The 25,198-nt window shown below is 38.3% G+C and overlaps 2 long non-coding RNA genes across 4 annotated transcripts; one reads left to right on the forward strand and one right to left on the reverse strand.

Moving 5' to 3' along the window:
• Positions 1-595: 595 nt before the first annotated feature.
• LOC111095813 lies at positions 596-22,642 on the reverse strand. Of its 2 annotated transcripts, none has more exons than XR_005353084.1 (4): positions 22,519-22,642; positions 19,341-19,429; positions 17,719-17,799; positions 596-2,003 (listed from the first exon to the last, which is right to left on the reverse strand). It is a non-coding gene; the product is annotated as an uncharacterized LOC111095813 (long non-coding RNA). The 2 variants fall into 2 exon arrangements; XR_005353085.1 differs by lacking the exon at positions 596-2,003 and adding an exon at positions 16,755-16,807.
• Positions 8,231-19,444, forward strand: LOC102152984. Of its 2 annotated transcripts, XR_005353083.1 has the most exons (4): positions 8,231-8,365; positions 10,296-10,642; positions 14,439-14,560; positions 19,327-19,444. It is a non-coding gene; the product is annotated as an uncharacterized LOC102152984 (long non-coding RNA). The 2 variants fall into 2 exon arrangements; XR_005353082.1 differs by lacking the exon at positions 19,327-19,444 and having other exon boundaries at positions 14,439-14,642.
• Positions 22,643-25,198: the final 2,556 nt, after the last annotated feature.

The following is a 25,198-nucleotide window of genomic DNA, read 5'->3' on the forward strand; positions in this document are numbered from 1 at the left end:
TTTTTGCAGATAAATGGAGTATCATTCGAGTCTGACTCATCTCCTAGCATAAAACCTGGAAGATAAGCAGAAGTATGATTTATCCTTATATTTAAAATTAGGGCAGGAACAAATATATCTTACTTTTATCCATTAAAAAAATAACTTCTTATTAGAACGATTAACAGTCAAGTTATATTTCAGTACTTTCACAGTTATTTAATAATAATATTGCTCATACCCTATTACAAGTAATTCTAACTTGTTTAATGCCTTCCATTTATGATATGGATCAAATGTTACTTGAATGAGATCACTGAACATCTGGGACTTGAAAATGTTACATTTATACAAGGATTTTGAGAAACTAGGATTGGCAGATATTATGGCAGGAATTGGCAGGGATCTATGAGACATCATTTACCTAACTCAAACTTTTCTTGTTTTCTCATCTTATATATTTTTATTTAAGAGTTATTTATTTATTTGAGAGAGAGTAACAGAGAGAGAGAGAGAGAGAACATGCAAGCAGGGGGAGAGGCAGAGGGAGAGACAGAATCTCAAGCAGACTCCCCTCAGAGACCAACATGGGGCTCAATCTCACAACCCTGAAATCATGACCTGAGTCAAAATCAAGAGTCAGATATCCAACTGACTGAGCCACCCCAGGAGCCTCCATCTTATACATTTTTAAAAGGCAACTGCCCAAAACGTAGAAATGAACATGTTTGGTTGAATTGTCTCTAGAATCTTGCATAACTAAACCATCGATGTCATTATTAACATTTTTGTATTGCATTTTTCTCGCTGGCAAACTGAGTTGGCAACATAGCCAGTTGCCTCTGATTTACTGATTATCTTTCAAGCTGATGACCTCGTAGCAATGGATCTGAAGTCTTCCCCACCACCCCCACTCTTCTTGGTATTTCTCTGAGATGCCAGATCTCCAAGTCTGCCACTGTCTGAGTATCTAAGAGATGGCAGTGATAAAGCACATGATCTCATGTAAACTATGTTATTTTGACTTTTAAGTTTTCCTTAAATATAAATCCTGGCTAAGGCTGCCAAGAGGTTTGGCAAAGGTCAACCTGGTTTTATTCTCCCTTGGTGGGTGAAACCAGAATTTTTTGGCCTTACAAATTCTTTGTGGTCTCCACAAACAGCTCCTCCTTTCTAAATTAAGTTCATCTTCAGTGTTTACTCAAATGTGTTTGGCCCACTAATACTTCTTTTAATGAGAATGCAGTTCCCTGCCAGAGGTCCCATTTGGATCATTTACTTTTTCTTTGTTGATCATATCAAGCAAATCATTACAAATAATAATACTGTAATAACATAGTTCTTTCCAGGAAATGTCTTCTTGCTGATGACATCTAAGACTCGATATTATTAAAATCTGACTTGTTTTTTTCATCCTGACTGCACTGCAATTTAACACCTCTTCAAGAGAGACAATGTGTAGAGATTTTTCTGGCTGGTGATCAGCATTTCAGGTTGGTGGTCAGATGAAAGCTCTGACAGAACTCTTTCCAAGGATTTGTTGTACATGCTCAAATTCTTTGTTCTATGTTGACTCAAGCTGTTTTATAAAATACCTCTGTAAAGACAGGACACTGAGGCAGTTCAAAACTAAACAGAAAAATAATCATTTCATTTGTTTTTCATTTTCCGAACATGTATAATCCAAATAACTTCATTATCCCTTAATGACTAATTAATGCAAACTCTACCAAATTTATGCAAAAACCTTATAAAAAGTTCTGTTTTGAAATAAAAGCATTTGCCTCCATCTTGTATTTCATCTGCTCGCATCCCATCTGTTCTAATGCTCTACGAAAGAGATTTTCCTGAATTAAAGAAGGAAATGATGCTGGTTTTGATAGAACTATACAAAATCTTCCCAAAGTAATATTTGTTTCCAGCAGAACTTTGTACAGCACACTTAGTAAATCATTTCTCCAAAAAGGTGGCAAGAAGCACTTCTTTGGCAGTTGATGGATAACAACAACAAAAAATTGAAGTGTCTAGGAGAAAAAAAAAACATTTAATCTTATTGTTAGGATGTATTTGGCTACCATTATAGAATACCTAATCAAAAATTTAAAAATAACACATAAGAATTTCTATTTCTCTTAAATCAGAAGCCTGTCAACAGGCTGATAGCACAGCTCAACAATGCCAGAACTATGGTCAATATGAACACTCCATCCATCCATCCACTCACTCTTTTCCTCAACATGCCTTTATACATTCCACTGGCCTCCTCTATGCCAGCACGTGTACATGCTCATCCTGGGGCCAGTACCATGCAAGACTTTATGGCTGATACAAACAAAATGCCAGGTAAGGTCCTTGTAGTTAGGATGCTAACTCCCTCTTTATCGAGAAAAGGCCTATACAAACGAAACCGAAGTATAACAGTCTGACATGACAGGCAGTCAGTAGATTGTCACAGACTATATCCATCTGGGTATGAACTCCTATGGGCAAAGTGAAAGCTGAAAAAGAATTTTCTGGACAGTTATTTAGTGGCTCATAAAACTGACTCAAATGTTGGAGTACTAAGACTGGAAACTGGAGAAAATCAAAGGAATCCACAACCAGGGTCACCTAAGAGGAACTCCTTAACTGTGAAACCACTACTGGACTCCAGGTATAAGATACAGTCCCTGCCAGACGAATTCTTAATTGTCTTTTCATTGTACATCTGGCCCCCTGTTCATACCTACTGTGAGTTCATGACCTGTGAAGCCCTGTTCTAAGCCAAGTTAACTCTATCTCATTTAATCCTCAGGATGACACCCTAAAGAAAGTTAACTGTCCCACTTTACAGGTGAAAATACTGAGGCTTACAGGGCCTACGGTTAAAGAGCTGGTAAGTGAGAGACTGGCACTCAAACCCAAGCAACTGGCTCTACCACATTATCTGCCTCTCAAAGTCTAGGTAGGAGTCTCTGAGTTCCTAAGCCAGTGGCCTATAATCACAACCACCAAGCAAAGCATATATACGACCTTTTTAACTTCCAAAACTCACAGATAGCCAATTCTCTAACATGGGAAGATAGATCAAACACTGACAAGGAAAAATTTACAAGTAACACTTCAAAGACTACAAAGAGAGAGAGGAAAAAGTAGATTAACTATACCCTCAAAACTTGGAAAGAAACATCCTAATTATGCTCAAGGTATAATTTCCTATACTCAGCTATATCCTGAATGTTTGTTTCAGCCTAGTAAAAACTCAATATTTTGTTATAGTTTATGGAAAGATAAATTAAGGTCAAGTGTTAAGTTTCCCCTTTTGCTGTCTTTAAATTATGCCAAGACAACTCTGATAAAAGATAGCTTATCTAATGTCAGTCTTCAGATCACTGGAGATAAAAATGTCCTTACTTCTTCCTATTTCTCAATATCTACATGATTTTCAGGAAATCATATACTTAAGCATGAACTCAGCGAGGGTTTTATTAAACACAAAAGAAGGAAAACCAAACCAGACTAAAACAAAAGAACTTGGGTATGGGATAGAAGTAAAAATACAATCATTTTATGGATGCAAAGTTAAGCTAGCCAAACTGAGACCTTATTTCTTTCTAAGGGATACAGATAAACAGTTGTGCCTAGACCCATCTTTGTATCTCCCCTTAGCATTCTGCTCCAAATATATGGTCTTACCTCGCTTTATACTCCAATACTAGAACAGAGAAAACCCTATGGTTAATGTTCACAATGATCCACTCTAAGGAAAAGTGAATAGAATTTATTGTTTTGCTCTCAAATATAGAGAAAAAGAAATCGTGCTATTGCCAAATTACCTCTTGGATTTGGGTAACCCATATCCAATAACCAATACAATATATACAATGATGTATTTTGATTACAGAGATGGAAACAAAAGTGGGGTAAAGGGAAATTTTAAACTCCTTAGAAAAAAGAGCCCTATTCTATTCACTGTGGACTTCAAATCATAAAAACAAAATTTCGAAGGAAATTCTAGTGTCTTCTTTGACAAAAGTATATAACTAGGTACCTAAAGTATATAAATATCCAGTATTTTTGCTTCGGAAGAAAATCCTGGCTTGATAAAATTCAGAATGTGAATTTTAAAGGACACATACCACTGGAGCTGGCTCAGCTAAGTTAGGAACAAGAGAGTAAAACTAAGGACACATCTCAGAGACAAATTCTGCTCTCATATTTCCTTTTTCATATTTTGCACACAATCTATCCTCAATTTCCTGAAATGTCATCACTCTCCATTTAATAAACAAATGATAAAGAAAGCTCAAGTCATGAAATCAGTGGCACAACAATCTTCATTTGATTTGTTTTTAAACCCCACAGTTAGCTCCAAAGGCCATTTTGATTTAAAGCCTAAAGTCAATGACTTTTCGAGAAGTTTCCTGTTTTCTTTCTTCATACAACCATATGAATGATAAGAACTTGAAGCTAGTTCTAAACATAAACCTTTCTGTGTTTATACATTTCTACTGGTTTAGTTTTCACCATGGGACTCTGACTCTCAAAATATAATTTCTTTTATAATTCCACAAATATAAATTTTCCTGAATTTGCTTCTTGACAGCTTTCCAATAGCCAAAATGGCCAAATGACTTTATTGTTTTTCTAATAACATGGGCAGTTAGGGCAAAGGAATCTCATTCATCTCTGACTAATACTTGTTTTTCATTTGTAAGGATAAATATGCTGAAAGGAAGTTTTTGGTGACTGGAAGAGACACAATGTTATTTCTATTTAAACTAACTTTCATTAAGAAAACTTCATACTGAGTTAAACCAGTCTATTATCCTGTCCCTGACAGGGATGTATTCCGGAAAGCCATGATCACTTTCCATGAAGTTAAAATCAAAAGGCCAAAAATGTACTCAGAAAAACTCTAGTTTTTCTTAATAATTATAATCATCCATAAACTCAATCTCTTTGTAGTTTAACAGGGAGAACTTTCTTTTTTTTTTTTATTGGAGTTCAATTTGCCAACATATAGCATAACACCCAGTGCTCATCCCATCAAGTGCCCCCCTCAGTGCCCATCACCCAGTCACCGCCCCCCCCCCACCCACCTCCCTTTCTACCACCTCTTGTTCGTTTCCCAGTTAGGAGTCTCTCATGTTCTGTCTCCCTTTCTGATATTTCTCACTCATTTTTTCTCCTTTCCCCTTTATTCCCTTTCACTATTTTTTATATTCCCCAAATGAATGAGATCATATAATGTTTGTCCAACAGGGATAACTTTCTGAGGAATTATGTTCCACATGCACTTACTTTTCGCCTAGTAAGATCATTCTTGTTTGTCCCAAAATGAGGTAGTTGAACATTCAAGGCTGCCTCTAAATCTTTCTAATATTTGAAAACTTATTTCAAATATTTTCTTTGTAAGGAACACCTTTCCCTTCTGTTAGAAAGAGCGATGGATTAAATGATCTTTATTTTCTCTCCTTACTTTCTCTATTTTTATGTACTTCTATAAATCCATAAATACAGTTGAACCTTGAACAACATGGGCGATCAGGAGCACCAAACCCCTGTCCAGTTGAAAATTCACATATAACTTTTAAGGCCCCAAAACTTAACTACTAATAACCTACTAATGACTAGAAGTGTTGTCAAAGACATAAACAGCTGATTAACATATATTTTGTATCTTAGATGTATTATATACTGTATTCTTACTATAAAATAAGCTACAGAAAAGAAAATGTTATTAAAGAAAATCATAAGAAAAAATACATTCACAGTATGTAAGATATCTACATATAAGTGGACTTGCATACTTCAATTCCATGTTGTTCAAGGTTAACTGTTCTTCATTTTAAAGATATTTACTAGGAATATTAAGTCTGTAGACATGCTATCAGGTCTTATTGATCCTTGATTTTTTTTTTAAGATTTTATTTATTTATTCATGACAGACACAGAGAGAGAGAGAGAGAGAGAGGCAGAGACACAGGCAGAGGGAGAAGCAGGCCCCATGCAGGGAGCCTGTTGTGGGATTCGATCCCGGGACTCCAAGATCACACCCTGGGCCAAAGGCAGGCACTAAACCTCTGAGCCACCCAGGGATTCCCGATCCTTGATTTCTTAATCAGCAAAATGAGAAGACTGGAGAGAGATAATCTCTCAACTAACTTTTTACAGTTAAGCTGAACTTTGGACGAAAGGTCACAGTCTGAACTCCACTTCAGTTCTGCTCTACACCTCAACGAAAACACAATCAACATCAAGGTCACTTGTAAGTGGACATAAATCCAAAATATTTTATTCAGTTGAATTATCTGTTTTTATTTACTATTCCTTAATTAGGTTCCGTAAAAGTTGCCAAACGGATAAAGTTAGTTTTCCTTCTGTGTCTGGCCCTGAAATCTGCATGTTGAGCTTCCCTACCTTTCCTCTGCAATATCCTTTTGGTGTTCTCACGCTGGTGAAGGTAAAATCTACAGAAAGCTTTTGTATGGTCTGAACTTACAAAATGGCCTCTTTCACATAGAAAAAAAATCCTGAAATAACATCAATAATAATTACTTTACCAAATATATTAAACACAGAGTCTCCTCCAAGAAAAGTGTTTGTTTTTAAGAGGTGTAATTAAATTCAGACTCAAATTATGCAAAATGAATATTTCAAGCGGTAATATTAAGATCTCTTCTAATGATATAATAGAGATCTTATACCATGTAAAACAATGTTTATACAGTTAACAGTCTCTTTGGTAGTGCTTTAAGTGTTTAATGACCTTCTTGGGCACCCTGATTTATTATTAGATATAAGTTTTGCTCCTTTTAACAGCCATTTTGTTTCTATAGCCATCACTTATAGGGTAACTCACTTTATGACAATGCAGAGCAATCATCTAATACTGTAACATATTTAAATTAAATGATCCCATAAATTATACCAAAATAAATTCCAGGTGGATCAAAGAGTTAAAGGTAAATGAAGAGAAGGAACAGAGAACGCCTTAAAAAAAAAAAACTTTACAGTAAAGAAAGCGTTTTATAATACAACTCAAAATATAGAAACCATGAAATAAAGAATTGCTGAACTCAGCTACATAAAAGCAATATTAAATGGGAAAATACTTGCAATTCTTAACACCGACAAAGGGCTCATTTCCCTCACATATAGAGATCCCCTAGAACCAATAAGTAAAAGAACAAAAAAGTAGAAAAAAAATGGGTAAAGATATTACCAGACAGATCACAGTAGGAAATACAAATAGCTTTTTAACATATGACAGGATATTCTACTACACTTGAAATAAAGGAAACGCTATTTCAAATTTTACTGAGATACTTTTTTCCAAAGATCTGATTTGTAAAGATGAAAAATTTAATGACATGACATGTTTGTGCATTCTCATACATTACTGATTGGAATGTAGTTGATGCCTCTAGAGAGGGAATTTAGTAATAACAACTTACATAAAATATGCATATCTTTAACCTAGCCAATTACACACACACACACACACTCTACATACATACTCATGTCTCTATAAAATGATATATTTTTAAGTCTATTCATTAACTACAGTAAAATTCAAAGTAGCAAAATAACAAGAGTAGCTTAAAAGTCATCAAGAGTTACCTGATTTAAAAAATTATGACAGTCCATACATTGGAATAGAATGCTAAAGAGCTTTCTAAAGAAAGGATGAGGAAGCTCCTTATGTTCTGCTATGCAACAAAAATCAAGATATATTTTCAAATTAAAAAAGAAACAAAGTGCAGAATATCATTTGGGTAAAAATAGGGGTAAGGAAAACATACATGTAATCACTTAAATATGCAGAGATCATCTCTAGAAGGACATTCATGAAATTAGTAATGACTGCCTCTAAAGAGGGTAACTGGGAGGGGGTGGGAGCACCTGGGTTGGCTGAGCATCCAACTCTTGGTTTCAGGTCAGGTCATGATCTCAGGGTTACAAGGTTGAGCTCTATGTTGGTTGGGCTCTGCTTGAGATTCTCTCTTTCCCTCTCCTTCTGCTCCTCCCTAAGCCTGCTCCATGCATGCAAGCTCTCCCTCCCTCTCTCTAAAATTAATAAATAAATATTCTTTAAAAATAAGATAAAAATAGAGGGAAACTAAGTTGGGGAACAACACAAGTAAAATGAAACTTTTCAAAAATTGTGGATCAGTTGAGCACTTGTTGCTCACATAGTACAGGCAGGCACTGTGACACGGGATCTGCCATTATGAAGATATAGCCTACTAGAATGAGAAAGCTAGCAGATATGATACATTAGAGATCCACCATGTGTTATATTGATTGGCCCTAATCATAAACGCAACTAACACACAGAGGAGCTGGAAACAGAACAGAAACACTTCTGAGCTGGTTTGGAGTCTCAGTATTCCAGGTAGAGGTAAGAGTACAAAGGTGTGTAGGCCCAGCCCACCTGCACCAGGAATTTGATTAGTAGGAGTCAACTGTTTTCCTTTCTTTCCCTCTTTCTTTCTCTCTCCATCTCCACACTTATATACCTAAAGCAGTGGATATGGCAAACTGTTGTATGTACATGATGTTACAAATTGATTATAAAGCAAATATAAGGAAATGCCTATATTTGATAACACCAAAATTACTTCCCTGGCATATAAGCACAATAGGAGCTTTCTATTTCTCTATCTTTATCTCTCTCTACTAAGCTATTATAAACAAGAAAATCAATTAAAAATACATGTATTTTATACATGGAATGCAAAGTGATAGAATTAAAATTTCAACAAATTACAGTAGCAGATTTCTGGGTTTTAATTGCTTCTTTCATCAGAACGTTTCTTCCATTTTCCCACATCAGTTCTGATTTGAAAACTCTTAATAATTGTCCAAGTCTGCGACAGAGACACACACACAGCTTGCTTCCTACCCTGGAAGTCTTCCCTGTGTCTTTGGCTGGAAAGCACGAAGGAATCAAAGCATTTCCTTAAATAATGGAAGCCAACATAAATCCACTTATTCTAAGAAACAATAGAAATGAAATTTCCACTGGGACCAAATTCAACACAGCTGATTAGCATTTCTTTCATGCTAAATATCTGGCTTAGACATCAGGTTAGGGGTTAGTAGAGGTGAGTCCATTAGCCATTATATTAAACATGAACATTCATCAAAAAGTCATTAACTTGTGTTTTACTTCTTCAAATGTCCTTTCTCATTCTTAATGATCATATTAAGTATCCTATCTTGGGCCATAATTTTGTTTGGTTTTCACATTTTTCTAGCTTGGACAGTAAGAGGCTTATTCTGGAACAATTAACAAACCAGACCAACCCACCAGCTGCCAACTGGCAATATTTTGTTATATTTTATGTTGTGTTCTTAATCCATCTTCAGAAGCATTTATATCCTGTTAATGAAAAGACCCATGTAGTTGTTTCTATTCTGTATGTAACATAAGTAGACAGGAGTGGGAACCCAAGAAAATACCAAAAGATGTATGTTCTTTGGAGAAGATCACCAACCTTGTTTATGTATCTAGTAGGCAAATCTTTTATAATCTTTTCAATAAATCTGGTACTTAAAACAGAATCTGTCTGCTGTTATGATAAAACTACACCTAATCACTGGTTCTTGTGGGTTCCAGAGTTATATCACATTTATTGTACATGTTCTTTTCATCCTGAGTATTCTCTTTTCTTCCACTGGCCATTTAGCCCAATGCACTCACCTCAAACACTAGCAGTTACCTGGGCTTCGCTTTACATTCCTTACTCTCTTTCATGATTTTAATTCACCCGTTACCTTCTACTCCAGATTCTCTTCTTTTTGTAAACCAGGCCTCAAATTTCTAGCTTCAAACCTTGGCTTCAATATCTTCTACTGACTTGCTTTATCTTTTACCAATCTCCAAATGCTTCTCCAGGTTTTTAGACCTCTGCTTTTTTTTTTTTTTTTTTTATCATTCTAACAATACAAATTCTTCATTTTTGGCGTCCGTCACTGCCCGCGGTGCCCTAGTATAGCTCTCATCCTTGGGCAATCACAGAATCAGGAAACATCCATCTTGGAAACTTGCTTCAACAGCCATACTCTACCATCCACTTTACATTGGACTGTGTTCACTGAGGTCCAGTATGTATGTCATATTCACTGCTGTGTCCCCAGCATCCATTACAATGTCACTTATTCCCAATCACACATTAGATTCCCAATCAAGAAACGTCCACTGAATGAATTTCTAAGATGGTAATGAAAGCTATTTCTGCCCATTTTCCCACATAGTTAAACCAATATTTTGATTTGTTAACAACATATATATCACTTTCTCTGATACTTATTTTCCTGGTTTGCAGGCATAGCTACGTTGGGTAGTACAGAATACTCACACAGCAAATTCCATGGATCATCTATATCCTAAGACACAGACCTCATGAAATGGCCCTTTAAGTGAGAAAACTGATAGAAACCACGAAGCTACTCTCTAAGACTGATGAAATTCTAAGATCACCAAATTTATAGAAAGTAAGATAAATTGGGAAGGCTCAGAAGACTGGCTTAAAGATAATGAAGAAGTTAAAAAATAAATATAATTGTTCTGGGATGCTGTGAGAATACCTATAACTTTCTCATATTTTCCCTAAGCCAGCTTTCATAAGATTCTAAATCTTGCCACAACACTCCCTAAGACAAAGACATACAGGTAAGTACAATGCTATGGAAAAAGTTTAGAATATATGATTCCTGGAGGAAAGACTATCCTATCAACACAGCATGGATAATAATTCTGTTTCTGTAAAATTGTAGAGAGAAAGAAATATCTGGAAGATTTTTAAACTGATATATAATATATATACAGTACAATGCATAAATCTTGTACAGCTTGAATTTTTATTTTGTATATAACCATGTGGCTACCAACCACATAAAAATATGTGGTTCTAGGACTCCAAAAGGTTCCCTCACACCCCTTCTCTAAAGAATGGTTCCTAAAACATTCAGTGTGTACCCTACTGGAGAGATTTTAGGTGATTCTTCTTCTTTTTTATTTCTTAGTGTTTATTTTAATTCTTTTGGTATATCTAAAGGTCAGAAAGTGTATATATACATACAGAATTCAAAACAACTTCCTAGAATGGTTTTAGTATTGGCGAATCACTGACATTCTTATTTTGAAAGTTTGAATTGTCAAATATGTCTAAAGTTCATTCTTGCAAGCTAATCTATAGCAGCATTTGTTTCGTTTATAAAACCTTAAGTATTCAGACAAGAGCTGGAAAAGCCACAATAAAAAAGTGTGGCCTATTCTGTTGCTAGAGTTTTCTACATTAGTTTTACCTATATGGTCAGAAAAATAAGGATGTCATTTTCCTTGTTGACCTATTAAGCATAGAGGTACTAATGAGCCAATCTCAAGGAAAAGGACTTGAGGTACCAAACTCCTGATTTTAGCATTTATGTACAATTAATTCTCTTATTGTTCTTATTTTTCTTTGTATATTTCTTACTTTCCTTTTTTATCCCCTCCTTAAAACTTACCAAAGCTTTCTTTTCTTTCTAACAGTTTAATCTTTTCAACTGTCCAAGACAGTATGTCCATGTTATCTGAACCTTATGGGAAGAAGGGCATACTCCTGGGCATTGTATGGTGCTACAGATCGAGTGTTCGTGTCCTCCAAAATTTGTGTGTTAACTTCTAATGCCCAACATAACAGCACTTGGAGGTGGAGACCTTGGGAGATAATTAGGTCGTAAGGGCAGAACCTTTATGATTGAAATTAGTGCCCCCATAACAGAGACCCCAAAAAGTTACCTTGCCCTTTCTTCCATATGGAAAGACAGTCCTTACCAGACATTAAATCTGCCCAAAACTTGACCTTGGATTTCCCAGCCTCCAGAACTATAATACATTTTTGTTGTTTGTAAGTCACCCAATCTATGTAATTTATTACAGCAGCCTAAACAGACTAAGACACGTGGCCAACTGAAATCAAAGTGGAATGAGCCCAATCAAGAAAGAAAAACATAGGGGCACCTAAGTGGCTCAGTAGGTTGAACATCTGCCTTCGTCTCAGATCATGATTCCAGGTCCTGAGATCAAGCCCCAAATGGGGCCCCCTGCTTAGCAGGGAGTCTGCTTCTCCCTCTGCCTCTGTCCTTCCCTATGCTCATGCTCTCTCTCACTCTTTCTCTCAAATAAAAAATAAAATATTTTTTAAAAGGGAGAGACAGAAAAAAATCAAAATAAAAGATTTATTACTGACAAAGGTATTTTAAAGAAGGTGGCTTAGATCTGTAAGTACAACCAACCTTGTATTACCTATGACTGTGAGTTCAGCATCCAAAAGCCCAACTCACTGCAGAGACAGCATCCTTTTCAAGAAATACTCCACTGGACAACAGATAAAAGCCTACTCACTGCTCTAGGAAAGATAGGGAATCGAGCCACTGCACACTCAGTACTACTAATCTCATCAAGCAGATAAGTCACCAAGCTGAGGTAGATGAGAGAAGGGCAGAAACTCCACTAAGGAAATTGAGTAGAGGTCTTCTTTTATGAAAACATGCAGATTCTGAAATATAGTCTCCCCCAACACACTGGATACTTGGCTGACTGATACTTGGATCCTTAAGGGTTCCATAAATCCAGATTCAAATAATTCCAAAGGAAAGGAGTTCAGTCTTCCATTTCTTCTGTATCTTTCACTACAGCATTTCTTAAAGTGAGTTTATAAATAAATAAACAGACAAACAAATAAGTTCAGTGAGATAAAAGGAACTTTTAAAGGACAGTATGAAATCTTATACTCAGAGTATATTCAGTCACACACAGGGTTCAAACTAAGAAAATGTGCATTGTTGAAAAGACAAAACACAGAAACTGGCTTACTAGTAACTGATCTCTTTTGTGCCTGAACTTCCAAACTCCCCTTAATCTCACTGTCACAACCTGAGATGATGGGTCACTGGAGTTTCAATGTCAAGTGTAGTTGGCACTGGATGAAATGTTGAAACTAAAATTCCCACCAAGCCTGTTTTTGTAACCTGTGAAACATATTCACACAATTAAGGACCCATTTCCTGAAAGGATATTCTCAACTTTCCAGACTCTGCTAACTTAAAATCGGACCCAGCCTTCAACTGGAGAGTGTGAGGATTCCAAAAAGGAAACAAATGTTTTGAAGTACAGATTTCAAGTGGAGTGGGAAGGGGAAAAGTTTATAAGATAATAATTTTTCAAAGATTTCTCAAAAAGACTTCATGCACATTTATTTACTTACTTTGTAAGTTAGCTTCTTACTAAATTTAGCATACATGTAGGAAAGTGCGTAAATTGTAAGTGAATTATTTTAGAATGGATACATCTGTGTAGCCAGCCAAACTGAACATTGCCAATACTGATAAAACTTCCCATTGCCTCCTCCTCTGCGATCTCATCACCAAAAAGACCACTATTCTGACTCCTAACACCATGCACTAATTTTGCCTAACTCTGGGCTTTATGTAAGTACAATTATACCATATGTACTTTTTTGTGCTTGGATGCTTTTACTCTGGTTACATTTGGGAGTTTCATCCATGTGGTTACACATAGTAATAGTGGAGGTTTCTTCATTCTTATTGCTGTTCAGTATTCCACTGCATGATATGCCACAATTTATTTATTCATTTTACTGCTATTGGAAATTTGCATACTTTCCAGTTTGGAACTATTACAAAAAGTGTGACTGTGTGAATTCTAATAATATGTCTCTTGATGACTACTGGTACACATTTCTGTTGAGTATATTCCAAGGAGTCAGTCATAGGTCACTAAGTCTGTGGTAACTTGTTACAGCAGTAATAGGAAACTCATATATCTCCCTCTTCGTATGTTTATTGATCATAGGGATATCCCTTTTCATGAAGTGCCTGTCTGGTACTTTTTTTTTTTTAAGATTTTATTTATTCATAAGAGATACAGAGAGAGAGGCAGAGACACAGGCAGAGGGAGAAGCAGGCTCCACACAGGAAGCCCAACACGGGACTCGATCCCGGGTCCCCAGGATCACACCCTGGGCCGAAGGCAGGCACCAATCCACTGAGCCACCCAGGGATCCCCCTGTCTGGTACTTTTAATATCATATTGTCTCCAGGGCTGGAGGTGGATTTCCTTATATCCTCTGCATTCAAGTCCTTTGAAGATAATATTTATCATGCATTGTCCCACTCCATGGCTTATTTTACTCAGTGCCTTTTTTTTTTTTAAAGATTTTATTTATTTGAGACAAAGAGAGAGCGTGAATGCACACGAGCAGGAGGAGGGGCAAAAGGAGAACCAGGCTCCCTCCTGCTGAGCAGGGAGCCTGATAAGGGCTCCATCCCAGAACTCTGGGGTCAGGACCTGAGCAGAAGGAAGCTACTTAACTGACTGAGGCATCCAGGCACTCCAGTGCTATTTTTTGAAAAAACAAATCTCCCAATTTTAATCATGTCCAATGTATCTTTTTTCTTTACAGTTGGTGCTTTTTGTGAGCTTTTGAGAACATCTTGCTTACAAGGTCATGAAGACATTCTCCAGGATATCTCCTAAAAGCTTTATTATTTTGACGCATCTGGAATTATTTGGATATTATGTAAAGTAGGTGTCAAGATCTACTTTTTTCCACTTAGATAACCAAGTGATCCAGCATCGTTTATTAAAAATGCCTTTTTTTCCTCTACTATACCGTAATGACATCTTTATCATATATCAGGTAACTGTAATATGTGTAGATCTACTTCTGGACTTGTTTTCTAGTCTATTTATCAATTTACCCATTTTTGTACCTGTTTAGAAAAGAGTTAGCAAAGCAGGCCTGAGAATGCTATCCTTTGATAGGCTTGCACATAAGAGCAGCCCGTGGCTAGAATGCAGAACTTAGATCCATGGAGGGTTCCTACCATTCCCAGAACTGATAGGAATGTCTCACTGTGCCTAAACTGTACAAGCAACGTAGATTATGCTGAACACTTGTTTTCCTTTTAGAGTTTGGAACCTGCATGTGTACTTGACAGAATATGTGCACATGACAAACCCCCAATAAAAACTCTGGGCATGGAGTTTCTAATGAGCTTCTCGGATGGACATTTCACATGTGTTGTCATAACTTGCTGGGGTAATTAAATGTGTTTCCACCGGGAGACTATTGGAAGTTTGCACTTGGTTTCCTCCAGAGTTCACCTCACATGTCTTTTCCCTTCCCTGATTTTGCTTTGTATCATTTCACTGTAATAAATCATGTCCATGAATATGACTATACCTGAGTCCTGGGAGGCCTTCTAAATCATCAAACCTGAGGATGGTCTTGAGGACCCTTGATACAGCATGAATATCATATTGTCTTAATTATTCCAACTTTATAGTCATGATATTTGATAATAGAAGTTTGTCAAATTTGCTATTCCTGCCCTTTTTACCCTTTAAATGTTCATATAAGTCTTAAGATCAACTCAATGTTCACAAAACTCAATCTGCAGTTGAATTTTTATTGGGATTTTATTTGCTCTATGAATCTTTTTGAGAAAATTTATATTTCTACAATATTTAGTCCTCTAATCCATTTACATGGTATAGCTGGGTCTTCTTTCATTTCTTTCAACTTTCTAAATACTATTTTGTAGCTTTTTTTTTTCTTTTGGGGAGAAGGTCTTGTACATCACTCATTAGATTTGTTATCAGGCATTTGGTGGTTTTGATGCTAATGTAAGTCATATTTTTCATATTTATTTTCCAGTTGTTTTCTACTGTTTTATAGAAACATGATTTTTGTATATTGGCCTTTTATCTAGCAACTTAACAAATTCGTTTATTAACTCCAATAGTTTAACCACAGAGCCTTTTGATCAGCTATGTAAATAAGCACATCATCCATAAATAACAAGGGCTTTGTTTCCTCCTTTTAAATAATCATGAATTATGAATGAATGAACCTGAATTATGTCCTTCCAAAATTCATATGCTGAAGTCCTAATCTCAACCTCAGAATGTGACCATATTTGGAGATAGAGCCTTTAAAAAGGAGTACCCGCACTCTCTCTCTCAAATAAATAAAATCTTTAAAAAAAAAAAAAAAAGGACAACACTATGCATTCATTACAATGGCTATCATGAAAAAGACAATACCAAGTGTTGGTGAGGAGGTGGAGAATCAAGAGCCCTCAAATTGCTGGTGGGAATATAAAATGGTATAGCCATTTAGGAAACAGCTTGGCAGTTTCTTAAAAGATAAATATTAAACAACCCGGCAATTCCACAAGTAGGTACCTACCCAGAAAACGTCAAAACACATGCTCACACAAAGACTGTTACATGAATGTTCGTAACAGCATTATACATAATGGCCCAAAACTAGAAGCAATCTTAAAATTGATCAACTGATGAATGGTAATTAAAATTGTAATATATCGGGATCCCTGGGTGGCGCAGCGGTTTGGCGCCTGCCTTTGGCCCAGGGCGCGATCCTGGAGACCCAGTATCGAATCCCACGTCGGACTCCCGGTGCATGGAGCCTACTTCTCCCTCTACCTGTGTCTCTGCCTCTCTCTCTCTCTCTGTATGACTATCATAAATAAATAAAAATATATATATATAAAATTGTAATATATCTATACAATGAAATACAATCCAGCAATAAAAACGAATGAACTACTACTACATGCTACTGCACTGATGAACACTATATCAAAACACTGTAAGTAAAGAAAGTGAGATGCAAAAGATTGCATATTATTATGATTCTATCTATATGAAACATCCAGAAAGTAGAAATCTATAGATTTGCAGAATAGCAGTTACCTGGAGTCAAGAGTATGAGGGAGAACTGATTGCATTCAGGCACAGGGAAATCTGAAATGAGGGAAATATTCTAAAACTAGATCATAGTGATAGTTCCACTACTCTATAAATTAAAAATCACTAAATTACAAATCAGTGGAAGTGTGCATTCACTTACAATGGGTGATTTTTATTGTATGTAAAAACTATACCTAAATAAAAGTATAATAAAAAAACCACCATGGGATCAGGTGGGGATATACAGATAAAACAAGTATAACAATATGCTGATAATTATTGAAGCTGAACAATGGATTTCATTATGCCATTTCTTCTACTTTTATGTATGTTTGAAATTTTTCACAATAAAAAGTTTTAATAAGGTAATGAGAGATTAAATTAAAATCATTTTATAAAGCCACTCTACTAAGTATTTGATATAACTCAATTATTATATCTACATTTAATTTTCAAGTCATTACGTTAAATGTGGCAGTATTCAACAGAAAATTGGCCCAGAGGATGCAAATGACTGATGTATTAGCTAGATACGTATTTATATGTTACATCCAACAACTTAAATAGACCCAATACAACTCAAAAATCATGGTGTCAAGAGGTCATATAGCTAAAAGAGGTCACCAGATGACCTCTGCTTCTGAAAGGGTTTCACACAATAAAGCTATCTTTTCCTTCTCAATTATTTAGAGATGGACACCAGAAAGTTATTCAAAATCCTTTTGGTATTTTAGGTCAACACAATCTGGCTGTTTTAATTAATATCTTCCTTCAATATGTTGATGGCCACATCAAACAATGAATATTAGGAAGCCAGAAGTAAGTTATGCATCCATTATATGTCTAGCTTTTAATAAAAAGAGGCCAGTGAAAGAAAATTACTGAGAAATTAAACACATTATTAGAGAGTTTTTAGGAGACTTTAAGATACTGTAATACCCAACTAATTAATGGGACAGATGTACCTAAACCAGTAGCTGGTAACTGGAGAAAGGGACTTATCTGGAGGGTGTGCCATGGAATAGGTAGCAGTAAGATAGCACCATCTGTTGGAAAGAAGAAATGTCAATCACCAATAAAGCATTTCTGATTCAGGGGGAAAAAAATGTTTAAGTCTTACCAAAGTGCTTGTTAAAGAATCTTGTTAGAATTAGAAGCTTCAAGTTCAATGGAATAAGTACCAAATTGTGTTTATACATCATATCTCCACAGACTTTTTTTGTATAGGTTGGGCTGTTACACACACACACACACACACACACACGAGAAATTTATTTTATTTCATAGATATAATTACATATTATATACAAGATACAAAAATCTACATTAATGTTTGCATCCCTGTAGATGTCTTTGAAATGTCACCACCTTTTTATTTTCTTCCACTACTTTAAACTCTGAAACAACTATACATAGCCACACAGAATCTGTTCTTATGACTTCCTGGAAGTTTCTGATCTTCATAATTATTAGACTCCTACAGACCACTGCCAGGTTTGAAAGAACTGTCAATAAATTTTGTACAGCATATTAAAATGCCCTGTCCAAAACAAATAAACAGACATTCCTATTATAATACCGATTCTTGGGAAGAAAGAATGTTATATTTATTTCGTATTCTGAATAAAACTCCTGGCCTATTACAATGCATAAACATCTAAGCACCAGAATATCTGGTACTCCTACTTGAGTTCAATAAAGTATTCTTCCTCAATCTCTCAAGTTTCCTAAAAACTCAATGCTTCTAAAATCATTCTCTGTGCTAACACAGATAAAACACAGGTAGTTCCAACCACTAGCACAGAAAGTTCTCCAGTCCTTTCCTGGAGGATACCACCTATCATTCACTCAAAAGAAGGTATTTTGGGGACACCTGGGTAGCTCAGCAGTTGAGCATCTGCCTTTGGCTCATGGCGTGATCCCTGGGTCCTGGGATCAATTCCCGCATCGGGCTCCCTGCATGGAACCTGTTTCTCCCTCTGCCTGTGTCTCTACCTCTGTGTGTGTGTGTGTGTGTGTGTGTGTGTGTGTGTGTATCTCTCATGAATAAATAAATAAAATCTTTATTAAAAAAAACAAAAGGTATTTTTAAAAATATGTCTAGCACAGACTATTTCTAAAACCAGTCATTCCCATCCTTCAATTTTTTGAGCACTAAATTTATAATTAGTTTTTTTAATCTTGTGGGACAAAGTTCATATGCTACAAGAAAGTTCAGGCATCTTTCATATTAAAAAAATACACCATATGAAATTTCCTGAGATGCTATCTATAGTTTCTGGACCCAGCTTGCAAACCATTGCCTAATTGCATGCAGTTGTGAATTTTCATATGCATCATCATTTCCTCTGCTCAATTATCCACTTAGTTCAGCTTAGGAAGGACTCATTTGAAAGAGTTATTGGAAGACGTGTCAGGGGTGTAACTTCCCATGATCTAAAAATGGAAACTTCGGGTAGGATCTCTTAAAGCAAATAGAAAAGAAGTAAAAATGGATCCAACCCTTGCCAACTTCAGTCTGAGACTTCAACCATCTGAAACATATGACATCCTTTTCTCTCTTTGCTTGGCAGATATTGCTACTTACCAAGAACTGGGCCTTGACCTGGCCTGAAAATCCAGTTCAACCAGTGCTCAAGAACATTTGTCTTCAAAGGGGACAAATAAGGCAGTTCTCTGTGGAGTGGGAAGAAAATAGAGATTGCTTATTTCTAGTTTTAATGTCTATTTTTGTAAAAGTTTTCTAGTATATGCAATAAATTATGATAATAATTGATAATCAAATAAATATATATAAGTGGGGATGAAAGCAAATACACTATATCTTTTACCAGTAGAAGAAATCAAAGAAGTTTAGAGTCTGCTATTATACAAAAAATTGGAATTGCTATAGGAGATAAAATCTGATCGCTATCAGTATTCGAGAATTTTTCTTATATACTGCATCTTCCACTCAAAACAAATGAACAAAAAATACTTGATTTACTACGATACTTCCCAGTCAAAAAGAAGAACTTCCTTACTCTTATATTCATGACCAATATAATAATGACTATAATTGTTTTTTGCTCAACCTTGAACCATACTTCTCATTTAGTACCAATTACTATGAATAGACACTTTGGAATACCTCATTCTTTAAATAATTGTATTCATCAACACTACTAGGAAAAAGGATTTGATTTACAGGATTTTATTTACCAGAGTCTCAGCTATTTATACATGAATTTTGATAGGCAGTAGTGCAATTCACAAAATGCTTCCAGTTCTCTGCTTTCTCAAGGTAGGACTATACATCCTAGTAAGGGTGGAGCCATATGACTAATCCAGCCAGTGGATTTTGAGCAATGTCACTTCTTTTCTGGAACACCTGATTGTTAGTGTAAGATCTACCAGGGTTCTCCCTTTTCTTCTCTAGCCTGGTGACCAGGTTCCCAGTCAGCCTGAATATCTGATTGATCATTATGAGTAAAGCCCCTCTGCCAACTTGTTAGGTCCCAAAGCATGACTAAGAAATACATCTTTGTTGTTTTAAGACACTGAGATTTAGGGGTTGGTTGTTACCAGAGCATGATCTGGTCTGCTCCAAATGACATTCTGAGGAATAATTGAAATTCCACTCAAAACCCCACAAGTCATAACTCAAAGTTTTGGCTAATAAGTTTTTGTATATCACAAGAAATCCAGCCTTAAAATGAAAACTACAGGAAGCTCTCTATTAATAAATTCCCCCATGAGACAAATTGGTTCTACTGGAATAAGTAGAAGGAATTTCAGCCTTTGAAATTTCAGAGTCTTTGCTATTAGGTGCCATGTTGGTCCACTCAGAGGGCAAAAAGCAGAAAATTGTTCTCTTCCACCTTGACTTAGAATTTTCCATCTTGAGACCTCACCTTTTAAGTTGATAGCTGGTGAGACTGGCAGAACCAGTTATTCTTCCAATTTTTCCTTAATTTCACTTTAAGTCAAAGGAGAATTAATCTGGTATAATCAATTCCTCCCCCCAGACCCCATCTATATTTCATAAGGCAATAGTGTCCAAATATGGTCTCATACTGTTTTATTTTCCTCCCAAGTGACTATGATATTTTCACCCCAGTAGAACACAAAAGATCTACTCTGAGCTATTCCCAAAAGCCTCTCTCAGACATAGGAGGCAAGTGGTTCACTGCATCAGAACTGAACTTAAAACCTCTGTGTTCAAGTCACACCTCTGTCACCAACCAGTCATATGACTGGGCAAGTAGTTAACCTGTGTCAGCATCTGTTTCCTCCCCTGCAAATTGAGAATAGTAGTGGCCTTGCCTCTCTGAGGCTTTCAGTTCTAAAGAGACATGACATCTAAAAACGATTCAACATCAGAGTTCCATTATTGGGAGGACAATCTGTTTATGGATATTTACAAATCAACATTGATTTACTGCCTTCTCATAACATTTTTAGATAACATTTGTTAGATTTTATTTATTTATTCATGAGAGACAGAGAGAGAAACAGAGACATAGGCAGAGGGAGAAGCAGGTTCCCTGTGAGGAGCCAGATGTGGAACTCCATCCCAGGACCCCGGGGATCATGCCCCAAGCCACAGCAGGCACACAACCACTAAGCCGCACAAGTATCTCATAGATAAATTACTTTTGATACTGCTCTACAGTTTCTAGTTTTTATTTCCCCTTTCTAATTTTTCTCATCTCCATTTACAGACCAGAGACTCAAGTTTATGTCACAAAATAGAAAAAGCCAAGCCAAAGCCAAGCTGTAAGCCTCTTCTGCTCAACCCTAAACACTTCCCTCTTCTTCTGGATGCCTTCCTTTTCCTAATTCAATTTCAAGTGCCTGTGGTCACCTGAAATTTGTTGTTTCTCCTACTATTGTCCATTATCTTTACACCTTAGGATATGGCTTTCTGTATTAACCAACTTGCCAGTCAACTGTGTGTGGGCACAAATTAAGGGCCTATATTGCCCACCATGGTGGCTTTCTGTCCCCACCTACATCACTAAACAGAAAAGAAATTCTATAGTACAGGTTTTTGAGCAGATAAAAAGGGAGAACGCCATTTTGGGAAAAGCAAACCTTTTTTAAGGTTTTATTTATTTATTCATGAGAGATACACAAAAAGAGAGACACAGGCAGAGGGAGAAACAGGCCCCCTACCAGGAGCCTGATGCAAGACTCGAACCCAGGACCTGGGGATCAGGCCCGGGGCGGAAAGCAGATACTCAACCACTGAGCCACCCAGGCACCCCAGGAAAAGCAGACTTTAATCACATTCTGCAAACCACTGCCTTCGCAGCTCATAAACTGAAGACTACAGACCCTGTCCATGAAGTAGGGCTGAGATAAAATTCTGCAGCAATTACTAGTGAAAACGAGAATAACCCCAATAACTCTCAACAAAAGGAAAAAAAGTGTTTTTTTTTTCTACAACAGCTGGAAAATATAGGTTTGACGTCTGCCTACCCAAGATAACTTTTGAAATTTATGTTGGTAGCCTTGAGCTTCAACCCTGTAGCAACGAAGGGAACGTGCTACAGGGGGGCAGGGGGGCATGTGCGTCGGAGCAGAGCTGAAGAAGCCACCAGGACACGAGGGCTTGTTTGCGCGGATGACACACTCGGGCAAGCACCGCAAGGCGGGGCGTCTACACCCGCCGGGAGCTACCACAGGGCCTCAGGCTACAGGCCCCGGGATGGCCTCATGGACGCCCACTGCCGGCTCCTCCGACTGCAGCCTGCGGCGGCCCCGTGGTCTGCACGCACTACCTGGAGGAGCACGAGGCGATCCTGATACGCTTCGGCCGCGCGGAGAAGGCAGACGGCGAGCAGGCGGGTGCCCGGGCCTGAGCAGCAGGAACAGCTGCAGCAGCCACAGCGCGGTGACGGTGCCGGCTTCCCGGAGGAGGAGGCAGTCATCCCGGGCCGGGGCCGGCGCCCACGACGCCTTCTGCACCCCCCGCCCCCCGCCCCCCCGGCCGCTTCAGGGAATGGCCCAGAGGATGCCCCACCAGGACCACCGCAGGCCCCGCAAGCAAGGACGAGGACAAGGCGCTGCCGGGCCGGGCTCCTGGACGCCGCGGCCAACTCCTAAGACCCGGGCCGCGAACCCGGAGCAGCCGTCGCGCGCAGGCTCAGGCTGCGGGGCCGGGAAGCCGCTGCGCGGGTGGGACCTGATGCGCAAGCGCCGCAGCGCGCGGCCGAGCTCCGCCGACCCCTGGGTGCACCGCGCGCCGCGAGTGCTGCGCGTGCAACGGCGGGAGCCCGCCCCCCACCCCCGCCCGAGCCACCACTGGCCCTGCGCGGGGCGGCAGCCTTCCGGCAGCGGGGTCACCCCCAGGGGCGCGCACAGGCTGACTTGGGAGGACGTGCTGGGCCGCAGAACCGGGAGAAGCCCTCGGACCGTGACCTGTGGGCTCCGGGGCTCCAGAATGAAGCTGCGGGCTGAGAAGTTGAGGCCAGCGGTGCAGGCCTGCGTGCGCTGGAAGACAAATAGCCTTGCACGTGACTCGTTGGCGCTGTTGCACCTTCGTGCCCTGCGCTTGAGCCCTGGGGACGCGTGGGCCCGGGAGACAAGGCCACGCAGGGGGCCTGCAGGCTGCAGTTAACTCAAGTTGGGAGGCATGGATGGGCTAAGAACATTCAACGTGGTCTCACTTTAAAGAGTAAAATCTGAATTGAACACATACACACAGAAGTTCACTGCGGACTCCTGAAGAGTTTCTGGTTTTGTGATGATGGGTTGTCTTGTCGGGTTTTTTGTTTTGTTTTGTTTTGTTTTTAACTACGTGGAAAACGTGACATTTTCAGGGAGGAGAGCCTGGATAGGAGGGGGATTCGCGGAAGGGGAATCAAAACAAGACTGGAAACTCCCCTAAATGTCCAAGCATCTCAAAACACGCGGAGGCAGAGAAGGGATCAAGGCCGACTTTCCCGTGAGTCATGTGTTTCTCTGTGATCACAACAGCACTTCCTGTCGGAGTCAAGAGTGCAATCAGGGTGGGGTTCGTCAGAAAACCTGTCTTAGCCATGAAATACCAGTTTTCAACCGTTTAGTACAGTCAAGCAACATTCTGGAAGATTACTATGTACAGAGTTTACCAAAAGATTTTTTGAAGAAGTTTTGAATTTTGATACTCAAATGATTTGTGTTTTTGTTTTGTTTTGTTTTAAAGATTTTATTTATATATATATAGAGAGAGAGAGAGGCAGAGACACAGGCAGAGGGAGAAGTAGGCTCCATGCAGGAATCCCAATGCGGTCGGGTCCCTGGACTCGGGGATCACGTCCTGAGCCAAAGGTAGATGCTCAACTGCTGAGCCACCCAGGTGTCCCATCAAATGATTTGCTTTGTCAAGACAAAGCTGCTTTTTAACCTGTTGTAGACCTGTTATACAAATGCAGTTGTGTCAGGCACAGAAGGAGGTACAAAATTGATACAATGCATGTCCACTGCCCTGAAAGAGCTTTTGGAAGACCTCTGGTAAGTGTGGGATCTGAAAAGAGTGGTGTGGGAAATGGGCAGAGAACCCTAATGAAAGGCATTGGATGTAACTTGCTCTTTGCAGCCTCCATGGAATGACAAGTCTGACAAAGCCAGACCCCCTGAATCTGTCCACTCTGTTTGCTGATTCTCTGGTTTGCTTTCCTAGCAGAGAAGGCCATCTATGTAGTCCAGCTGTCAACTACACAAGGCCAGCCTTACATGCATTGACCTGTTTAGGTGACAAAATGGATGTCAGAGAGTTCTCTATCCAAAAATATAGGCCCCTCACTTCTTACAGAATCTGAGGTTCTGTAATAAGAGAATTTTTCCTGTGTAGACAATGTGGGAAAGTAGAAGGAGCTTGGACTTGTATGTCAGGCAGATCTGAATTCAAATCTCAGCCCTTGTGCATCCAATGGGCCCTCAGCAAGTCACTTGTTTTGTAAACTCCCAATTCCACATTTTTAAATGGGGATAATGTATGTGAAAGCAGTGAAATAATAGGAACTCAGTACATGTTATTTCCTTACTTTCTTTTCAAAATCTCGTGGTATAAATACTATAGAGTTGAGCAAAATCCTAAATTCTTATGATCAATTGAATGCCACTCTAGGGAAATTAGTTACCACCTTCTGCTCTTATCCAGAATATTGTTGCTATACCCACTCAAGAATGCAATGCCTTTGGCAAAGATTTCTCCCTTGTGATTTTTTTCCCCCTTATTCTCATAATCTTCTCACTTCGCTAGACCATCCTAGACAGCAAGAACTATTTCTTACTCATTTTTGTATTCCTGATGCCTGGCACAGAAGGTGCTCTATAGAAGTCTGATGGATGAATGAATAAATGAATTAACAAATTTTCTAGGGAAAAGAGAACAAGAAGGCAAGGTTGGCTAGAAGGGAAACATGTCCAGGACTCAGAAGGGAAGGAGAGCCTCAGAACAAAACAAACCATCTTTTT

This window comes from Canis lupus, chromosome 1, assembly GCF_011100685.1.
Source record: "Canis lupus familiaris isolate Mischka breed German Shepherd chromosome 1, alternate assembly UU_Cfam_GSD_1.0, whole genome shotgun sequence".
Taxonomy (NCBI): Eukaryota; Metazoa; Chordata; class Mammalia; order Carnivora; family Canidae; genus Canis; species Canis lupus.